General features: G+C 44.4%; 1 protein-coding gene across 2 annotated transcripts in view; it reads left to right on the top strand.

Moving 5' to 3' along the window:
* The window catches only part of MYO16 (myosin XVI), a 685,244-nt gene that overhangs the window by 50,637 nt on the left and 611,578 nt on the right, over positions 1–23,029 (top strand). The window lies entirely within an intron of this gene.

The raw sequence follows: 23,029 nt of genomic DNA, 5'->3' as shown, positions 1-23,029 counted from the left end.
TTGCCCATAAATTTTCAATAGGATTGAGATCAAGGCTTTGTGATGGCCACTCCAAAACATTGACTTTGTTATCCTTAAGCCATTTTGTTACCCTTTTGGCAGTATGCTTCGGGTCATTGTCCATTTGGAAGACATATTTCTGCCCAATCTTTAATTTCCTGGCTGATGTCTTGAGATGTTGCTTCAATATTGCCACATAATCTTATTTTCTCATGATGCCATCAATATTGTGAAATGCACCAGTCCCTTCTACAGTACAGCAAAACAACCCCACAACATGATGCTGCCACCCCCATGCTTCACAGTTGGGATGGTGTTATTAGGCTTCCAAGTTTCTCCCTTTTTCCTCCAAACGAAACAATGGGCATTATGTCCAAAAAGTTTAATTTTAGTTTCATCAGACCACAGGACATGTCTCCAAAAATTAAGGCATTTGTTCCTGAGTGCATTTGCAAACATTAATCTGGCTTTTTTATGTTTCTTTTGGAGTAATGACTTCTTCCTGGCAGAGTGGCCTTTCAGCCCATGTTGATACCGTACTCGTTTCACTGTGGATATTGCCACAATTTTAATAGCTTCTGCCATCATCTTCACAAGGTATTTTGCTTTTGTCCTTGGGTTGATATGCACATGTTGGACCAAAGCACGTTCATGTCTGGGACACAGAACCTGTCTCTTTCCTGAGCGGTGTGATAGCTGGACATTCCCATTTTGTTTGTACTTGTTAGTACAGATGAACGAGTCACCTTCAGGTATCTTGAAATTGTATCCAAGGATGAGCCAGACTTGTGCAAGCCTACATTTCTCTTTCTGATATCTTGGCTGATTTCTTGAGACTTTCCCATGATGCTACACATAGAAGCAGTGTTTTTCAGGTGTGTCCCTAATTAACTCAGATGTTGCCAAAAAAACTTTCAGAAGCTTCCAAACAAATGACAGAATCATATGGGCAGCCAAAATTGTTTAACGGCATAGTCATTTTAGTGTATGTAAACTTTTGACTTTGCAGTAAGTAATAAAAATGGCTTAAAACATTCTCTCTCTCATTATTCTGACATTTGGCAAATATTAATAATTATGGTAATCCTAATTGACCTAAAATGGGAAAGGTTTATTCTGATTTCATGTCAGATATTGAGAAAAACATGCATATGTGTCTTTTTATATAGTGTATGTAAACTTCTGGTTTCAATTGTATACAGTGGGTACGGAAAGTATTCAGACCCCTTTAAATTTTTCACTCTTTGTTTCATTGCAGCCATTTGGTAAATTCAAAAAAGTTCTTTTTTCACATTAATGCACACTCTGCACCCCATCTTGACTGAAAAAAACAGAAATGTAGACATTTTTGCAAATTAATAAAAAATAAAAACTGAAATATCACATGGTCATAAGCATTCAGACCCTTGGCTCAGACACATATTTAAGTCGCATGCTGTCCATTTCCATGTAATACTCCTTGAGATGGTTCTACTCCTTCATTGGAGTCCAGCTATGTTTAATTAAACTGGTAGGACTTTATTTGGAAAGGCACACACCTGTCTATATAAGACCATACAGCTCACAGTGCATGTCAGACCAAATGAGAATCATGAGGTCAAAGGAACTGGCCAAGGAGCTCAGAGACAGAATTGTGGCAAGGCACAGATCTGGCCAAGGTAACAACAGAATTTCTGCAGAACTCAAAGTTCCTAAGAGCACAGTGGCCTCCATAATCCTTAAATGGAAGAAGTTTGGGACCACCAGAATTCATCCAAGACCTGGCCGTCCAGCCAAACAGAGCAATCGTGGGAGAAGAGCCTTGGTGAGAGAGGTAAAGAAGAACCCCAAGATCACTGTGGCTGAGCTCCAGAGATGCAGTAGGGAGATGAGAGAAAGTTCCACAAAGTCAACTTTCACTGCAGCCCTCCACCAGTTGGGCCTTTATGGCAGAGTGGCCCGATGGAAGCCTCTCCTCAGTGCAAGACATATGAAAGCCTCCAAAGAGTTTACTAAAAAACACATGAAGGACTCCCAGACTATGAGAAATAAGATTCTTTGGTTTGATGAGACCAATATAGACCTTTCTGGTGATAATTCTAAGTGGTATGTGTGGAAAAAACAGGCACTGCTCATCACCTGCCCAATACAATCCCAACAGTGAAACATGGTGGTGGCAGCATCATGCTTTGGTGGTGTTTTTCAGCTGCAGGGACAGGACGACTGGTTGCTATTGAAGGAAACATGAATGCAGCCACGTACAGAGATATCCTGGATAAAAACCTCTTCCAGAGTGCTCTGGACCTCAGACTTGGCCGAAGGTTCACCTTCCAAGAAGACAATGACCCTAAGCAAACAGCTAAAATAACAAAGGAGTGGCTTCAGAAAAACTTTGTGACTATACCTGAATGGACCAGCCAGAGCCCTGACCTAAACCCAATTGAGCATCTCTGGACCGACCTGAAAATAGCTGTCCACTAACATTCACCATCCAACCTGAAGGAACTGGAGAAGATCTTCAAGGAAGAATGGCAGAGAATCCCCAAATCCAGGTGGGAATAACTTGTTGCATCATTCCCAAGAAGACTCATCAAAAGTATGTTTCTATTCAATACTGAAAACTTTTGACCATGTGATATTTCAGTTTTTATTTTTTAATAAATTTGCAAAAATTAATAAATTTCTGTTTTATTTCAGTCAAGATGGGGTGCAGAGTGTACATTAATGAGAAAAAAATGAACCTTTTTAAATGTACCAAATGGCTGCAATGAAACAAAGTGTAAAATTTAAAGGGGTCTGAATACTTTCCATACCCACTGTATATCACTATTGCTTCAACAGTTCAACTTAATTGCTTCAAAACTTCTATATCTACATAGATACACATTAAGAATTTTGCCTACCGCCAATCTAGAGCTTCCCTTTTTTATTTAATAAAACAGCTGGTCACCTCGGAATGGGGATTTTGCTTAATATAAGTAAAATTGTGTCAAAAGTGTTCCTGAATGTCCGTAATTCCCCCTGAAAGAGCCCTACTTTCTAACAAAGTCAGATCCCAGCATAAAGAGCGGCCCTTCTCACATTGAAAGATTGAGATCTAGCGAGATCTTACTCTTTCCACTAACCTAGTGCTGCCGCATACTTTATTATGCAGTTACATCATTACATCAGATATCATTCGAGTACAACTTAGTAAAGTATGTGGAAGCACTGGGTTAGTAGAAAGAACAAAAACTTGCTCTTTTCACTGTGAGAGGCGCCATAGAGGGTTGTGGGATCGCACTCTGTATGCTAAGATGAGACTACGATAGAACCTCAGGTAATAGAGAAAAAAGGGCCAGGGAGCACTACTAACAGGCATAAGGTCAACCAGTGACATATAGAGGTGCAGCTTATTGCATAGGGGGGAACAACGCATCAAGAAAAGAAAAAAGGAACCATGCATATAAAGCGCACACCCAAATCATAGAAAAATTGTATAGAACCTCAGGCTGATTCAGGGGGCATTAAGGTTACCTTTGAGCACTTTTAACACTATGTTTTCTTTAGTAAAATCAATAGACTGGGTTGCCAAATCTTTTAATATTGGTGATAGGTGTTCTGGAATTGAATGTCTGGATCCAGCCCTGTTTTTACATTTAGAGGTTGGCCATTTTTTCTTGTTAGTGCAGCTTTCCGCAAAAATTGACCAGCACTTCCATTTATGCCAAAAAATGGCTGCTGAAATAGTAAAACACCTCACATAGGAAAGTTACTTTTTTATTGGAGGAGGCTGAGGGTCTAGCCTGGTCACATACTCCCCCACCGGTAGTCTTTGTATAGATAGTAGAGATGTGCAGTCTCTGAAGAAACATTTCTGCCATCTTATCACTGCACCCATCCCTGCCATCTTTGTCCTTCTGTGAGCCAGAGGGGATAATAATTGACACTATATACTGCAATACTTATACTGCCAGTATAAGCGACCAAACGATCGTAGGTTCAAGTACCCTAAAGGGATTGAAAATGTAAAAAAAAGTTTTGCAATTTTTTTAATGCGTTTAAACAAAATAAACATTCTATCACCCTTTTCCCACAAATAAAAATAAATACATTTTAATTATTAAAAAATAAACATGTTTTTGTTGCTGCATTTTTAAAAGTCGAGTCTGCAAAATATTTAATTAATTAACCTTTACAGTAAATGCCATAAAGAGTAAAAAAGATCAAAAGGCCAGAGTTGTGTTTGTTCGTTCACCACACCTCCCTAAAAAATGAAATATAAATAATCAAAACAATACATACTCCAAATTGATATAAAAAATCATCAAAGATCAGGGTGCAGAAAAAAACCCAGCTCTGTTGAAGGAAAAGAAAAACGTTTCGGGTTTCAGAAAATGACAACACAATCCCCAGTCTTTTTTACAAACTTCTGATTTCTTCTTACCTCTTAACCCCTTTCTGACATTAGGCGTACTATCCCGTCGAGGTGGGGTGGGCCTGTATGACCACCGACGGGATAGTACATCATATGCGATCGGCCGTGCTCACGGGGGGAGCTCGGCCGATAGCGGCCGGGTGTCAGCTAACTATCGCAGCTTACATCCGGCACTATGTGCCAGGAGCGGTCACGGACCACCCCCGGCACATTAACCCCCGGCACACTGCGATCAAACATGATCGCAGTGTTCCGGCGGTATAGGGAAGCATCGCGCAGGGAGGGGGCTCCCTGCGTGCTTCCCTGAGACCCCTGGAGCAACGCGATGTGATCGCGTTGCTCCGAGGGTCTCTTACCTCCTCCTCCCTGCAGCAGGCCCAGATCCAAAATGGCCGCTGCATCCGGGTCCTGCAGGGAGGTGGCTTCACAGTGTCTGCTCAGAGCAGGCGCCTGTAAGCCTGGAGCTGTGCACGTCAGATCGCTGATCTGACACAGTGCACAGCAAAGTGTCAGATCAACGATCTTACACTATAACATGATGCCCCCCCTGGGGCAATGTTATAATGTGAAAAAAAAATATTCACATGTGTAAAAAAAAAAAAAAAAAAATTCCAAGAAAAAATAAAAAAATATTGTTCCTATAAATACATTGCTTTATCTAAATAAAAAAAACAATAAAAATACACATATTTCATATCGCCTCGTCCGTAATGACCCGACCTATAAAACTGTCCCACTAGTTAACCCCTTCAATGAACACCGTAAAAAAAAAAAAAAAGGCAAAAAACAATGCTTTATTATCATACTGCCAAACAATAAGTGGAATAACACGCGATCAAAAAGACGGATATAAATAACCATGGTACCGCTGAAAACGTCATTTTGTCCCACAAAAAACGAGCCGCTATACAGCATCATCAAAGAAAAATTAAAAAAGTTATAGTCCTCAGAATAAAGCGATGCAAAAATAATTATTTTTTCTATAAAATAGTTTTTATCGTATAAAAGTGCCAAAACATAAAAAATGATATAAATGAGGTATCGCTGTAATCGTACTGACCCGAAGAATAAAACTGCTTTATCCATTTTACTAAACGCGGAACGGTATAAACTCCTCCCCCAAAAGAAATTCATGAATAGCTGGTTTTTGGTCATTCTGCCTCACAAAAATTGGAATAAAAAGCGATCAAAAAAAGGCTCGTGCCCGAAAATGTTAGCAATAAAAACGTCAACTTATCCTGCAAAAAACAAGACCTCACATGACTCTGTGGACCAAAATATGGAAAAATTATAGCTCTCAAAATGTGGTAACGCAAAAAATATTTTTTGCAATAAAAAGCGTCTTTCAGTGTGTGACGGCTGCCAATCATAAAAATCCGCTAAAAAACCCGATACAAAAGTAAATCAAACCCCCTTCATCACCCCCTTAGTTAGGGAAAAATTAAAAAATTAAAAAATATATATTTATTTCCATTTTCCCATTAGGGTTAGGGCTAGGGTTAAGGCTGGGGTTAGGGTTAGGGTTAGGGCTAGGGTTAGGGCTAGGGTTAGGGCTAGGGTTAGGGTTAGGGCTAGGGTTAGGGCTAGGGTTAGGGCTAGGGCTAGGGTTAGGGTTAGGGCTAGGGTTAGGGCTAGGGTTAGGGTTAGGGTTAGGGCTAGGGTTAGGGTTAGGGCTAGGGTTAGAGTTAGGGTTGGGGCTAGGGTTAAGGCTACAGTAAGGGTTGGGGCTAAAGTTATTGTTTGGATTACATTTACGGTTGGGAATATGGTTGGGATTAGGGTTTGGGGTGTGTCAGGGTTAGGGGTGTGGTTAGGGTTACCGTTGGGATTAGGGTTAGGGATGTGTTTGGATTAGGGTTTCAGTTATAATTGGGGGGTTTCCACTGTTTAGGCACATCAGGGGCTCTCCAAACGTGACATGGCGTCCGATCTCAATTCCAGCCAATTCTGAGTTGAAAAAGTAAAACAGTGCTCCTTCCCTTCCGAGCTCTCCCGTGCGCCCAAACAGGGGTTTACCCCAACATATAGGGTATCAGCGTACTCAGGACACATTGGACAACAACTTTTGGGGTCCAATGTCTCCTGTTACTCTTGGGAAATACAAAACTGGGGGTTAAAAATAATTTTTGTGGAAAACAAAAGATTTTTTATTTTCACGGCTCTGCATTATAAACTGTAGTGAAACATTTGGGGGTTGAAAGTTCTCACAACACATCTAGATAAGTTCCTTGGGGGGGTCTAGTTTCCAATATGGGGTCACGTGTGGGGGGTTTCTACTGTTTAGGTACATTAGGGACTCTGCAAATGCAATGTGACGCCTGCAGACCAATACATCTAAGTCTGCATTCGAAATGGCGCTCCTTCCCTTCCGAGCTCTGCCATGCGCTCAAACGGTGATCCCCCCCCCACATATGGGGTATCAGCGTACTCAGGACAAATTGGACAACTTTTGGGGTCCAATTTCAATTGTTACCCTTGGAAAAATACAAAACTGGGGGCTAAAAAATAATTTTTGTGGAAAAAAAAAGAATTTTAATTTTCTTGGCTCTGCGTTATAAACTTTAGTGAAACACTTGGGGGTTCAAAGCTCTCACAACACATCTATATAAGTTCCAAAGGGGGTCTACTTTCCAAAATGGTGTCACTTGTTGGGGGGTTTCAATGTTTAGGCACATCAGGGGCTCTCCAAGCGCAACATGGCGTCCCATCTGAATTCCAGTCAATTTTGCATTGAAAAGTCAAATGGCACTCCTTCGCTTCTGAGCTCCGCCATGCGCCCAAACAGTGGTTTACCCCCACATATAGGGTATAGGCGTACTCAGGACAAATTGTACCACAACTTTTTGGGTCCGTTTTCTCGTGTTATCCTTGGTAAAATAAATCAAATTGGAGCTGAAGTAAATTTTTTGTGAAAAAAAGTTAAATGTTCATTTTTATTTAAACATTCCAAAAATTCCTCTGAAATACCTGAAGGGTTAATAACAGGGGCGTAACTACCGCGGTCGCAGGGGTCGCAATTGCGACGGGGCCCGCAGTGCTTAGGGGCCCACCCAGTCCAGCAGACTGGGCGGGCTCCTAAGAACTCTAAGCTACAAAATGGGCCGCCGGCCCTTTAAATAATTCTTCCTTACAGGCCCTGCTGCGCGTGCACTCGCGATCACGGGTGGGACTGCACTTGACCCGCAGCAGAGCCCCTCCACCGCAGAGAGCCGCACACCACTACTATAGCTGCCACTGCTCTGTGCGCACAGGACCTGTGATGAGGTCACAGGAGGGGAGGAGTTGGAGTCACATGATCAAGGGCTTCCGTGTAGTGCAGGACAGTAGTGCAGTGCTGTTTGTCATCATGCTGGAGGAGGGTAAGCTTTTGTGTGAGGTCAGGAGGGGTTTGGGTGGATGTAGCAGAGCAGTGTGTGTATGAGGTGTACAGAGCGGAGCCGGGTGTGTATGAGGTGTACGGAGCAGAGCCGGGTGTGCATGAGGTGTACGGAGCGGAGCCGGGTGTGTATGAGGTGTACGGAGCAGAACCGGGTGTGCATGAGGTGTACGGAGCGGAGCCGGGTGTGTATGAGGTGTACGGAGCGGAGCCGGGTGTGTATGAGGTGTACGGAGCAGAGCTGGGTGTGCATGAGGTGTACGGAGCAGAGCCGGGTGTGCATGAGGTGTACGGAGCAGAGCCGGGTGTACGGAGCAGAGCCGGGTGTGCATGAGGTGTACGGAGCAGAGCCGGGTGTGCATGAGGTGTACGGAGCAGAGCCGGGTGTGTACGAGGTGTACGGAGCGGAGCCGGGTGTGTACGAGGTGTACGGAGCGGAGCCGGGTGTGTACGAGGTGTACGGAGCGGAGCCGGGTGTGTACGAGGTGTACGGAGCGGAGCCGGGTGTGTACGAGGTGTACGGAGCGGAGCCGGGTGTGTACGAGGTGTACGGAGCGGAGCCGGGTGTGTACGAGGTGTACGGAGCGGAGCCGGGTGTGTACGAGGTGTACGGAGCGGAGCCGGGTGTGTACGAGGTGTACGGAGCGGAGCCGGGTGTGTACGAGGTGTACGGAGCGGAGCCGGGTGTGTACGAGGTGTACGGAGCGGAGCCGGGTGTGTACGAGGTGTACGGAGCGGAGCCGTGTGTGTACGAGGTGTACGGAGCGGAGCCGTGTGTGTACGAGGTGTACGGAGCGGAGCCGTGTGTGTACGAGGTGTACGGAGCGGAGCCGTGTGTGTACGAGGTGTACGGAGCGGAGTCGGGGGTGTACGGAGCGGAGTCGGGTGTGTACGAGGTGTCGCATCTCTGCTTCAGGAAAATGGCCGCCGCGATCTCCATCTGGGCACGCGCGGCATCCTGCGGCCATTTTCCTGAAGCCGCGGCCAGCAGAGCGCCGCTTCTGCGCACGCGCGGCCAAAGGAAGATGGCCGCCCCCACCGATCACCAATGAAATGTCGCACATCACGCTATTTTCACTCCCCTGTGCAGTGGATTCAGGACCTTGGGCATGCGCACACCACTACGCCACCAACGGAAAACTAAGCAAGATCTGGGGGAAGACACCACGCCCATCTGACCAGACCAGCCTGATTGACAGGCGAAAACGACTACTTTGGTAACGTATTTCAGCAGCATAGGTGGGGAATCGGGGTCCACAAACTACACTATTGTAATGCACAGCTCAGGCCCTATTTAACAGTATTTTTATCTCATACGGAAAAAACGGGGTGACAGGTTCCCTTTAAGAGAAAGCCAAAATAACCCCAGGACAGAAGGCGAGAGCAGGGGGGAGGTGCGGGACAGAGCCGCTTTAGGCTAGTTTCACACTAGCGTTAACTGCAATACGTCGCAAATGCGTCGTTTTGCCGAAAATACGCATCCAGCAAAAGTTCTTGCTGGATACGTTTTTTCGTCATAGACTAACATTAGCGACGCATTTGCGACACATTGCCAAACGTCGCGTCCGTTTTGCGACGCTTGGGCGTGTGGTAGTGGACCGTTGGGAGAAAAAAACCTTACATGTAACGTTTTTTGCTCCCGACAGTCCACTTTTTCCGACCTCGCATGCGCGGCCGGAACTCCGCCCCCACCTCCCCGCACTTCCCTGCACCTCACAATGGGGCAGCGGATGCGTGGGAAAAATGCATCCGCTGCCCCCGTTGTGCGGCGGAGACCACACTAGCGTCGGGAACGTCGGCCCGACGCACAGTGACGGGTTGTTCCCGACGCTAGTGTGAAACTAGCCTTAGTCAGGAGAAGCTGAGGAGCTGCAGCCGGTTTACATCAGCCACCCCTGTACCAGAGAGGAGATTGTGAGTTGTGTATATGAGCTGGTATCTCTGGTGTGTGTGTGTGTGTGTGTGGTATCTGTAGTGTGTGTGTGATAACTGTAGTATGTGTGTGATATCTGTAGTATGATGTGTGTGTGTGTGTGTGATATCTGTAGTGTGTGTGTGTGTGTGTGTGTGTGTGTTATCTGTAGTGTGTGTGTGTGTGATATCTGTAGTATGATGTGTGTGTGTGATATCTGTAGTATGTCTGTGTGTGTGTGTGATATCTGTAGTGTGTGTGTGTGTGATAACTGTAGTATGTGTGTGATATCTGTAATATGATGTGTGTGTGATATCTGTAGTGTGTGTAATAACTGATGTGTGTGTGTGTGTGTGATATCTGTAGTATGATGTGTGTGTGTGATATCTGTAGTGTGTGTGTGTGATATCTGTAGTGTGTGTGTGTGATATCTGTAGTATGTGTGTGTGTGAGGCAGCGGCGTAACTACTACGGTCGCAGCTGCAAGCGGCTCTGGCAGGTCAGGGGGCCGTGAGTCCCCTTGAGCCTGTCTCCCTTATGCTTGTGTCCCCATGTGCCTGTCTCCCTTGTCCCCTTATGCTTGTGTCCCTTGTCCCCGTGTGCCAGTCTCCCTTGCCCATTAGTCCCTGTGTGTCCCCTTGAGCCTGTCTCCCTTATGCTTGTGTCCCCGTGTGCCAGTCTCCCTTGCCCATTAGTCCCTGTGTGTCCCCATGTGCCTGTCTCCTATGTCCCCTTGTGCTTGTGTCAGTCTCCTTTGTCCCCTTGTGCTTGTGTCAGTCTCCTTTGCCCACTAGTCCCTGTGTGTCAGTCTCCCTTTCCCACTTGTCCCTGTGTGTCCCCTTGTGCTTGTATCCCTTGTTCCCTTGTGTCAGTCTCTTGCTCACTAGTCCCTATGTGTCCCCTTGTGCCTGTCTCCCTTGTCCCCTTGTGCTTGTCCCTTGTCCTCGTGTGTCAGTCTCCATTGCCCACTAGTCCCCTTGTATCAGTCTCCCTTGCCCACTATTCCCCGTGTGTCAGTCTCCCTTGCCCACTAGTCCGTGTCCCCGTGTGCCAGTCTCTCTTGTCCACTAGTCCCCGTGTGCCCTTTGTGTCAGTCTCCCTTGCCCACTTGTGTCAGTCTCCCTTGCCCACTAGACTCCTTGTATCCTTCTCCCCTGCCTCCTAGCCCCCATGTGTCCCCGAGTGCCTGTCTTCCTTGCCCCCTTGTTCCCTCTCCTCTGCCCCCTCGTCACCATTTGCTTGTGTCTTTGTCACTGCCCCTGTATGGAGGGGCTGCATTATACTATGAGGAGGGCTGCATTGTATTCTATGGGGCTTACATTGAATTTTATGGCGGGGGGGGGCCCCATTTGGAAGTTCGCACCGGGGCCCATAACTTTGTAGTTACGCCACTGGTTAATAAACTTCTTGAATGTGGTTTTGAGCACCTTGAGGGGTGCAGTTTTTAGAATGGTGTCACACTTGGTTATTTTCTATCATATAGACCCCTCAAAATGACTTCAAATGAGATGTGGTCCCTAAAAAAAATGGTGTTGTAAAAATTAGAAATTGCTGGTCAACTTTTAACCCTTATAACTCCCTAACAAAAAAAAATGTTGGTTCCAAAATTGTGCTGATGTAAAGCAGACATGTGGGAAATGTTACTTATTAAGTATTTTGTGTGACATATCTCTGTGATTTAAGGACATAAAAATTCAAAGTTGGAAAATTGCAAAATTTTCAAATTTTTCGCCAAATTTCCATTTTTTCACAAATAAAGACAGGTAATATCAAATAAATTTTACCACTATCATAAAGTACAATATGTCACGAGAAAACAATGTCAGAACCACCGGGATCCGTTGAAGCGTTCCAGAGTTATGACCTCATAAAGGGACAGTGGTCAGAATTGTAAAAATTGTCATTAACGTGCAAACCACCTTTGGGGATAAAGGGGTTAAATAGAAAAAAAATCTGTGGAAGTTTAGTATTGCCATAATTGTACTAACTTGGAGAACCTTGTTTCTAAGTTATTTTTACGATAGATTAAATGCTGTAAACTCCCCCAAAAAGAATGTTGGAATTGCATTTTTTTTCAGCATTTCATCCCCCTTTGATTGTTTTCCCATTTTTCAGTAAATTGCATGGTAAAATAACTACTGTTATTCAAAACTATGATTCGTCCTGCAAAAGAAGAAGTGGTCATATGACCATTTCCTTAGAAAAATCAAAAAGTTAGGAGTCTTGGATAAAGGGGAGGAAAAAATGCAAGCATAAAAATGAAAATGGCTGTCGAGGCAAGGACTTAGTAATTACTTTTTAGGTTAAACAGGGTTCCATTGAAAATAAAAACAGGTGCTGTCAGGTTATCTGATGCAGTAATTCGAGGTGTCTCTAAGGCAGTGGCATTTAACCCCTCACCCCGGGGATTTGACTGCTATTTTACCCAGCTGACAAGCTGACTGCCAACTCAGAGAAGGTATAAAATAATGGCTCCTCAGCATTCAATTGCTCTTGCATCCTTCAGGTGCGAGTGCAATTGAAACCCTGACTGCCAAAAAATCCTTGTTAGGGCGACTGTTATGACCCCAATGGCAGAGGGTCTCAGAAATAATTACTAAGTCTGCAAACACAAAAAACCAGCTCATAGGGCAGTGGTAACTGAGCTGACCATATATCTAATCCTAGCACCACAAATAGCAGCAGCCGGGGAACGTGCCTACGTTGGTTCTAGACGTCTCGCGCCAGCCGGAGAACTAACTAACCCTAGAAGGGAAAATAAAGACCTTTCTTGCCTCCAGAGAAAAGACCCCAAAAGTTGGATACAAGCCCCCAACAAATAATAACGGTGAGGTAAGAGGAAAAGACAAACGTAAGAATGAGCTAGGTATTTAGCAAAGAGAGGCCCACTAGCTAATAGCAGAATATAGTAAGATGACTTATATGGTCAGCAAAAACCCTATCAAAATATCCACGCTGGATATTCAAGAACCCCCGAACCGTCTAACGGCCCGGGGGGAGAACACCAGCCCCCTAGAGCTTCCAGCAAGGTCAGGAATCACATTTAGTACAAGCTGGACAAAAATGAGAGCAAGCAAACAACCAAAAAACAAAGAAGCAGGACTTAGCTTAATTTTGCACGAACCAGGACCAGCAGACAGGAGCAAACAGAAAGGATCTGATTACAACGATGCCAGGCACTGGACTAAGGATCCAGGAAGCTTATATAGCAACACCCCTGGACTAACGACCCAGGTGGGTGCCAAACTGAGGAAAGACAATCCCAGAGTAATATCACTAGTAACCACAAGAGGGAGCCAAAAAGTCTAATTCACAACAGTACCCCCCCCTTAAGGAGGGGTCACGGAACCCTCACCAAGACCACCAGGGCGATCAGGATGAGCAGCGTGAAAGGCACGAACTAAATCGGCCGCATGCACATCAGAGGCAACCACCCAGGAATTATCCTCCTGACCATAGCCCTTCCACTTGACCAGATACTGAAGCCTCCGTCTGGAGAGACGAGAATCCAAGATCTTCTCCACCACGTACTCCAACTCGCCCTCAACCAACACAGGAGCAGGAGGCTCAACAGAAGGAACCACAGGTACAACGTACCGCCGCAACAAAGACCTATGGAACACGTTGTGAATGGCAAACGACACCGGAAGATCCAAGCGAAAGGACACAGGATTAAGGATTTCCAATATCTTGTAAGGACCGATGAAGCGAGGCTTAAATTTAGGAGAGGAGACCTTCATCGGAACAAATCGAGAAGACAGCCATACCAAATCCCCAACACGAAGTCGGGGACCCACACCGCGGCGGCGGTTGGCAAAACGCTGAGCCTTCTCCTGTGACAACTTTAAGTTGTCCACCACATGATTCCAGATCTGCTGCAACCTATCCACCACAGAATCTACCCCAGGACAGTCAGAAGGCTCCACATGTCCCGAGGAAAAACGAGGGTGGAAACCAGAGTTGCAGAAAAATGGCGAAACCAAAGTAGCGGAACTAGCCCGATTATTAAGGGCAAACTCAGCCAACGGCAAGAAGGTCACCCAATCATCCTGATCTGCCGAAGCAAAACACCTCAAATAAGCCTCCAGAGTCTGATTAGTTCGCTCCGTTTGTCCATTAGTCTGAGGATGAAAGGCAGACGAAAACGACAAATCAATGCCCATCCTAGCACAAAAGGATCGCCAGAACCTGGAAACAAACTGGGATCCTCTGTCAGACACAATATTCTCAGGAATGCCGTGTAAACGAACCACATTCTGAAAGAACACAGGAACCAGATCGGAAGAGGAAGGCAGCTTAGGCAAAGGCACCAAATGGACCATTTTAGAAAAGCGATCACATACCACCCAGATGACAGACATGCCCTGAGACACCGGGAGATCTGAAATGAAATCCATGGAAATGTGTGTCCAAGGCCTCTTCGGGACAGGCAAGGGCAAGAGCAACCCGCTGGCACGAGAACAGCAAGGCTTAGCTCGAGCACAAGTCCCACAGGATTGCACAAATGACCGCACATCCCGTGACAAGGAAGGCCACCAAAAGGACCTAGCCACCAGATCTCTGGTGCCAAAAATTCCCGGATGCCCTGCCAACACCGAGGAATGAACCTCGGAAATGACTCTGCTAGTCCACTTATCAGGAACAAACAGTCTGTCAGGTGGACAAGAGTCAGGTCTACCAGCCTGAAATCTCTGCAACACACGTCGCAAATCAGGAGAAATGGCTGACAAGATAACTCCCTCTTTAAGAATACCAACTGGTTCTGCGACTCCAGGAGAGTCAGGCACAAAGCTCCTTGAAAGAGCATCAGCCTTCACATTCTTTGAACCTGGTAAATACGAGACCACAAAGTCAAAACGGGAGAAAAACAATGACCAGCGGGCCTGTCTAGGATTCAGGCGTTTAGCAGACTCGAGATACATCAAATTTTTGTGATCAGTCAAGACCACCACACGATGCTTAGCACCCTCGAGCCAATGACGCCACTCCTCAAATGCCCACTTCATGGCCAGCAACTCCCGATTGCCAACATCATAATTCCGCTCAGCAGGCGAAAACTTCCTAGAGAAGAAAGCACATGGTCTCATTACCGAGCAACCAGGGCCTCTCTGCGACAAAACGGCCCCTGCCCCAATCTCAGAAGCGTTCACTTCGACCTGAAAGGGAAGTGAGACATCAGGCTGGCACAAAACAGGCGCCGAAGTAAACCGGCGCTTCAACTCTTGGAACGCCTCCACAGCTGCAGGAGCCCAGTTAGCAACATCAGAACCTTTCTTGGTCATATCCGTCAAAGGTTTAATAACGCTAGAAAAATTAGCGATAAAACGACGGTAGAAGTTAGCAAAACCCAAGAACTTCTGAAGACTCTTAACTGACGTGGGTTGAGTCCAATCATGAATAGCTCGGACCTTGACTGGGTCCATCTCCACAGCAGAAGGGGAAAAAATAAACCCCAAAAAGGGAACCTTCTGTACTCCAAAGAGACACTTTGAGCCCTTAACAAACAAAGCATTCTCACGCAAAACCTGAAACACCATCCTGACCTGCTCCACATGTGAGTCCCAATCTTCAGAGAAAACCAGAATATCATCCAGATAAACAATCATAAATTTATCCAGATACTTCCGGAAAATATCATGCATAAAGGACTGAAACACCGAGGGAGCATTAGAGAGCCCAAAAGGCATCACCAAGTACTCAAAATGACCTTCGGGCGTATTAAATGCAGTCTTCCATTCATCTCCTTTCTTAATGCGCACAAGGTTGTATGCACCACGAAGATCTATCTTGGTGAACCACTTGGCACCTTTAATCCGGGCAAACAAGTCTGACAACAGAGGCAAAGGATACTGAAATTTAACAGTGATTTTATTCAGAAGCCGATAGTCAATACAAGGTCTCAAAGATCCGTCCTTCTTGGCCACAAAAAAGAATCCCGCACCAAGAGGGGAAGAGGATGGACGGATATGCCCCTTCTCCAGAGACTCCTTGATATACGAACGCATTGCGGCATGCTCAGGTACAGACAGATTAAATAGTCTTCCCTTAGGAAATTTACTACCTGGAATCAAATCTATGGCGCAGTCACAGTCCCTATGAGGAGGCAGAGCACTGGACCTGGACTCGCTGAATACATCCTGATAATCAGACAAATACTCAGGAACTTCCGAAGGAGTAGAGGAAGCAATAGACACCTGCGGAGAATCAGCATGAATTCCCTGACAGCCCCAACTTGACACAGACATTGCCTTCCAATCCAAGACTGGATTGTGGGTCTGTAACCATGGCAGACCCAAAACGACCAAATCATGCATTTTATGCAGAACAAGAAAACGAATCACCTCCCGATGTTCAGGAGTCATGCACATGGTTACCTGCGTCCAAAACTGCGGTTTATTTTCCGCCAATGGCGTAGCATCAATACCTCTAAGAGGAATAGGATTTACCAACGGTTCAAGAACAAAACCACAACGCTTGGCAAATGACAGATCCATAAGACTCAGGGCAGCGCCTGAATCCACAAACGCCATAACAGGGTAAGAAGACAATGAGCAAATTAAAGTCACAGACAAAATAAATTTAGGTTGCAAATTACCAATGGCGACAGGACTAACAACCCTTGTTAGGCGTTTAGAGCATGCTGATATAACATGTGTAGAATCACCACAGTAAAAACACAACCCATTCTGACGTCTATGATTTTTCCGCTCATTTCTAGTCTGAATTCTATCACATTGCATTAAATCAGGTGTTTGTTCAGACAACACCACCAGAGGATTAGCGGTTTTGCGCTCCCGCACACGCCCGTCAATTTGAATAGCCAGCGCCATGGAATCGTTCAGACTTGTAGGAATGGGGAAACCCACCATCACATTCTTAATGGCTTCAGAAAGGGCATTTCTGAAATTTGCGGCCAGAGCACACTCATTCCACTGAGTAAGCACGGACCATTTCCGAAATTTTTGGCAATACACTTCAGCTTCATCCTGGCCCTGAGAAATAGCCAGCAAGGCTTTTTCTGCCTGAACTTCAAGATTGGGTTCCTCGTAAAGCAATCCGAGCGCCAGAAAAAACGCATCAATATTTGCCAATGCCGGATCTCCTGGCGCTAGCGAGAAAGCCCAATCCTGAGGGTCGCCCCGTAAAAAAGAGATAACAATTTTAACTTGCTGAGCTGAATCTCCAGATGAACGGGGTCTCAGAGATAGAAACAATTTACAATTATTCCTGAAATTCCTAAACTTAAATCGGTCTCCAGAAAACAGTTCAGGAATAGGTATTTTAGGTTCAGACATTGGACTACTGGTAACAAAATCTTGTATGCCCTGCACACGAGCAGCAAGCTGGTCTACACTTGTAATCAAGGTCTGGACATTCATGTCTGCAGCAAGCACAAGCCACTCAGAGGTAAAGGGGAGGAAGAGAGGAAAAAAAAAAAAAAACTCAGAATTTCCTTTCTTATTATCCCACTACTGCAATACATTAAACATTCAATGTTGGCCTGGCATACTGTTATGACCCCAATGGCAGAGGGTCTCAGAAATAATTACTAAGTCTGCAAACACAAAAAACCAGCTCATAGGGCAGTGGTAACTGAGCTGACCATATATCTAATCCTAGCACCACAAATAGCAGCAGCCGGGGAACGTGCCTACGTTGGTTCTAGACGTCTCGCGCCAGCCGGAGAACTAACTAACCCTAGAAGGGAAAAGAAAGACCTTTCTTGCCTCCAGAGAAAAGACCCCAAAAGTTGGATACAAGCCCCCAACAAATAATAACGGTGAGGTAAGAGGAAAAGACAAACGTAAGAATGAGCTAGGTATTTAGCAAAGAGAGGCTCACTAGCTAATAGCAGAATATAGTAAGATGACTTATATGGTCAGCAAAAACCCTATCAAAATATCCACGCTGGATATTCAAGAACCCCCGAACTGTCTAACGGCCCGGGGGGAGAACACCAGCCCCCTAGAGCTTCCAGCAAGGTCAGGAATCACATTTAGTACAAGCTGGACAAAAAAGAGAGCAAGCAAATAACCAAAAAACAAAGAAGCAGGACTTAGCTTAATTTTGCACGAACCAGGACCAGCAGACAGGAGCAAACAGAAAGGATCTGATTACAACGATGCCAGGCACTGGACTAAGGATCCAGGAAGCTTATATAGCAACACCCCTGGACTAACGACCCAGGTGGGTGCCAAACTGAGGAAAGACAATCCCAGAGTAATATCACTAGTAACCACAAGAGGGAGCCAAAAAGTCTAATTCACAACAGGCGACGTCAGCAGTGAGATCATGTCAGATTATCAGCTTATCAGGTCAGCTCCTGCACATGATCATGTCAGCTCCTGCGCTGCACAGGAGGAGAAGATGAGTATAAGGCAGGTATGATAACTGACCGTATGGACAGAGGGGAAATATGTCAAGAGGAGGAGGAATATGTGAAGAAACATTATGGGAAGGTGGGAATGTGTCAAGAAACAGTATGAACAGAGGTGAGGAAAAGTTTTAAGAGAGGAAATGGGTGAGGAGACAGTATAGGGAGGGAATGTGGGGAATATATGAGAGGATAGTATTGGGAGATAGGTAAGAGGTGAAGAAATAGTTTGTGCAGGGGGAGGAAGTGTGTGATGTGAAGTGTGTGGGAAGAGGGAGGGAGGAACATGTGTAGAGAAAGTATGGGCAGCAGGGAGAATTGTGTGAGGAGTCAGCATGGGCAGCAGTGGAAGATATGTGTGAGGAGACAGTATAGGTGGGGTTGTGTGAGGAGACAATATGGGTAGGGGGTAATATGTGAGGAGAAAGTTTGTGCTGGGGAGGAGGAAATGTGTGAAGATTAAGTATGGGCAGGTGGTAGGAAATGTGTAAGGAGACAGTGGGTGCAGAGGGAATGGGGAATGTGTGAAAAGACAAAATAAGCAGCTTGGGAGAACGCGTGTATTGACAATATGGGCAGGGGGAGACAGAATTAAAAGGAGGAAGTGTGTGAGAGTACAGTAATTGCGAATGTGGGGACAGTAGTGGGGAGAAATATGTGAGGGGACAGTATGGTGGAGAAAAGTGTACTGAAGCACAATATCGAGATTGGGTAATGTGGGAGTAGTATAGAGAGGGGACAGCATGAGGAGGTGTAAAGGCACAGTATGGAAGGAACACATTGCAGAGGAGGGATTGTGAGGAGAGGACACAGTATAGAGACTGGGATGTATATGGGACATAATATGAGGGACAGTGTGAAGAATTGATCCACTATGGAATCTATGTATCATAAAAGGGATAATGTAGGGGCAATAGTTTGTGAAGGGAGCACAGCATAGGGCAGATATTTTTATGCAGGAGCATTATAATAACAAGGAAAAAAAGAAAGACAAGTTAGCTCACCCAAAGGATGATCCATCGCACGGAACGCTTGCAGTGCCATAAAAAAAGGGAAAACAAATGGTATCCAGCATTAGGTTCTTTTGTTAAAAGCCATTCATTTAGTCATACAAAAAACATAAAAAAAGTCACAACCCAAACTCCATAAAAAGTTAAAAGTAGATGCAAACACGTTTCAGACTTGAGTCTTTACTCATTGCATAACATGATGAAAAGAAATAGAACGTCTTGAATCAGAGATGATATCACATTTAAGGTACCTGGATGTAAATGTTTAATTGTCATACTGACTAAATCTCATCAGTGCTGTGGTTTCTGTTTGGTGCACAGTATGATGATGGCTGTTAACATCAACTCCCAACAACTCCGAGTACCTCCTTTCTAATCTTTGTTGTAAGTTCATGTGATATAGTTGTATACTGGGCTAACCTGACTTTGTTATTGATTACTTTACTAAGTTTGGTACTGATGGTGATTTGGTAATGTATTCATGTGCTGATGGTGGTTCTAGTGATGTATTTCTGTACTGATGGTGGTACTGCCGATGTATCCCTGTACTAATGGTGATTCTGGTGATGTATTCCTGTACTGACTGTGGTTGTGATGCTGTATTTCGGTACTGTTGGTTGTTCTGGTGATGTATTCTTATATTCATGGTGTTTCTAGTTATGTATTTCTGTACCGATGGGGGTTATGGCATTGTATTTGTGTACTGTTCTTGGTTCTGGTCATTCATTTCTGTACTGTTGGTGGTTCTGGTGCCTTATATCTGTATTATTGATGGTTCTGGTACTGTTTATACTAATGGTGGTTCTGGTGCTGTAGTTCTGTACTGATGCTGGTTTTGATCCTGCACACATGTAATAATCCATAACTTGTCATATAACATGTTACAAGGTTATGTTAATAAAGCAATGTGTAGTTAAACAAGTTAAGGGTTACTACATCAGTATTTTTGTTGGGAGCATTAATTATAAAATTAAGCACTGTAGCACGCCAAATCCTAACAGCCTGAAATATACTGACTGCCAGGATTCAGATTACTGGTTCATCACTTGACCAAGCAGGGGCTGTAGTCTTTCACTGAACATTGAGAAATTTAGGAAGAGCAGCTTGTCGGCACGTGACTGTAAGTAAACAAATCACATATGGGAAGTCACATGATGACTATTCAAACCAGTTAAGCTGTGTACAGGAGGTGGTGACAAACTGAATTTTTTCCCCTGATGCAGGAAAACCTAAATTCACCTCTACTACTAAGCTGCAACAGTTCCTTGTACTGTTACAGAGCTTTTCCTATTACACTTTGGTCCAACTTTTCTGAGTAGAAAAATGTTGATTAAATCACATTATATGTAACTATGAAACCACCTTCTTCCTGAGACTTCCTAAGTGTTGGTAAAAACAGTTTGTGGCTTAATATATAGGGCTGTGTCTGTCAAACTGCTGTGATTAAACAGTTCAATATGTCCCAAGAACAAGCACTCTAATTTTGCTCCAAAGCTTCAGTTGGTATGCTACAAATAAGCAGGTCTCCTATACGAATGAAACATCCTACTAGGCTCACTTTTCATAGGAGACTGTACTAATTTGGATAGCACTGAAATATAGGCATTTGGCTTAGGTTATGGCTTGACATGAGTAATGACAATAGACTAATTCTCAGTTCTGCCAGACACATACGAATGAGATTCGATATTTAATTTACTGTCAGCACACATACATCTTTGTGTAAAGAGATATTGCAAAACATCTGTGTCCTAGTGAACTAACAATGGAGATCAATGGAGAGTTTGCAGAATCAAATTATTATACTCATTCCTAAAATCCCTGAGGTTTTCCTTTCATACTTATTCTCTTATAGTTTTTTTTCCTATTCTTATTAGTGGTGAAGTGATGTTGTGTTTATTTGGACAAAAATTACTGTTAGGCTTCCACACATTATAATGGGAGTTGACATAGCCTGATGGGAGTGAAAAATATATCCTTTTAATATTCAGTGCTATGTATTACATTAGTCTACAACAATTACATGGTGCTGCTTGAAGTTTGGCTGCACTGGAATGAATAAAGTATTCTAATCTTAAAATGCCATTGTATATTGGAACAATATACCACCACTTTATGTTTCAGAGGTTGGACCCCACACTGCGTCCCATATTTTTTTTACCTGCAGAGGTGCATTGGCCATCCATTATGCAGGGGAATACAAATGAGTGAGTTGATCAGTGGAGGATTGCATTCGACTTACAATTCTTGACGTGTTGTTTGATGCAAAGACAAACATTTTGATTTTTGCTTCATGATTTGAAAGGAAAAAAAATACTTTGCCTGACACTATTTACCTCACTGCTGAAGCATCATAGAACAGGATATCGTCATTTTTCGTTCTAGGCAGGCCTTTCTCTAATGCCCTGCAACTATGACATTTTAGGGTATGTGCACACGTTCAGTATTAGCAGCGCTTTGGAAGCAGCATAAGTCCACTGCGTCCAAAGCGCTGCCAACTTTTGAAAGCAGGTTATTCCGCATGTCTTCATTGAACCGTGCAGAATTGCTTTGTCCAATACATTGTATGGGTGATATTATCTTGCGGAGACTGAGCATCTCCGCAAGATAAATAGACATGCTGTAGTCTGGAAAGACGCGCTGAATGTCCGTATCCGCAGGAAAACCATGGGTACCGGTGCACGCATAGTGGACATGGGATTTCTTGAAATCTCCTCCACTATGCTGTAACATCTGGCCGCTGCAGGTTGGATGCTGCAGAAGTACGTGGCATCCAATCCGCAGCATTTACTGACTGTGGGAACAAACCCTTACAGATCATTATACCTTGTACAGTGATGGCCATCACAGATCAGTGGTTCCCTGTTCAGCACAGTTTATACAGCAGAGTCGTTTTCCATCTCCAGAGTAACTGGGTAAGTCTCTCTCATGTAGAGCGTTATTGTTAACAGGGTCCTCTCCTACTCTCTCCTGTAGAGTGTAGGTTCCTATGGTCTGCAGTATCCCTTTTCTCTACCATAGAGTGTAAGCTCTTACGGTCATTGTGGTCCTCTCTCTCTTCTGTAGATTGCAAGCTCTTTGGGCCAATGGAGCCCTCTCTCTCTTTTCTGCAGAGTGTAATCTCTTATGGTCAACAAGGTCCTCCCTCTCTCTTTCTCGCTTGTAAAGTGGAAGCTCTTATGGTCAGCTGGGTTCTCTCTCCTCCCCCATGTGTATTTCACAAGCCATGACAAGCTTTCCAGCATTAAGATTCACAAAAATTTATTAGCCACAAATCAAATTTTTGAGGAAAATTCTCTGAAGTCGGTAAATTTGAATTTTAAAAGATTCTCTAATTTCTACAGGGAACTGCAGAATGGTAACATTTTAACATAGTAACATAGTTTTTAAGGTTGAAGGAAGACTTTAAGTCCATATAGTTCAACCCATATCCTAACCTAACATGCCCTAACATGTTGATCTAGAGGAAGGCAAAAAAAACCCATGTGGCAAACATTAAGCTCCACATTGGGGAAAAAATTCATTCCCGACTCCACATACGGCAATCAGACTAATTCCCTGGATCAACGCCCTACCAAGGAATCTAGTATATATAACCTGTAACATTATACTTTTCAAGAAAGGCATCCAGTCCCTTCTTAAATTTTAGTAATCAATCACTCATTATAACATCATACGGCAGAGAGTTCCATAGTCTCACTGCTCTTACAGTAAAGAATCCGCGTCTGTTATTATGATTAAACCTTCTTTCCTCCAGACGTAGAGGATGCCCCCTTGTCCCTGTCTCAGGTCTACAAGTAAAAAGATAAGTAGAAAGGTCTTTGTACTGTCCCCTCATATATTTATACATTAAAATAAGATCACTCCTTAGCTTTCGTTTTTCCAAACTAACAGCCCCAAGTGTAATAACCTATCTTGGTATTGCAGACCCCCCAGTCCTCTAATAACCTTGGTCGCTCTT

The sequence above is a fragment of the Ranitomeya variabilis genome, chromosome 3 (genome assembly GCF_051348905.1).
Source record: "Ranitomeya variabilis isolate aRanVar5 chromosome 3, aRanVar5.hap1, whole genome shotgun sequence".
NCBI lineage: Eukaryota > Metazoa > Chordata > Amphibia > Anura > Dendrobatidae > Ranitomeya > Ranitomeya variabilis.
Note: the sequence above shows the minus strand (reverse complement) of the source record. Positions and strands in the feature narration are given on the sequence as shown.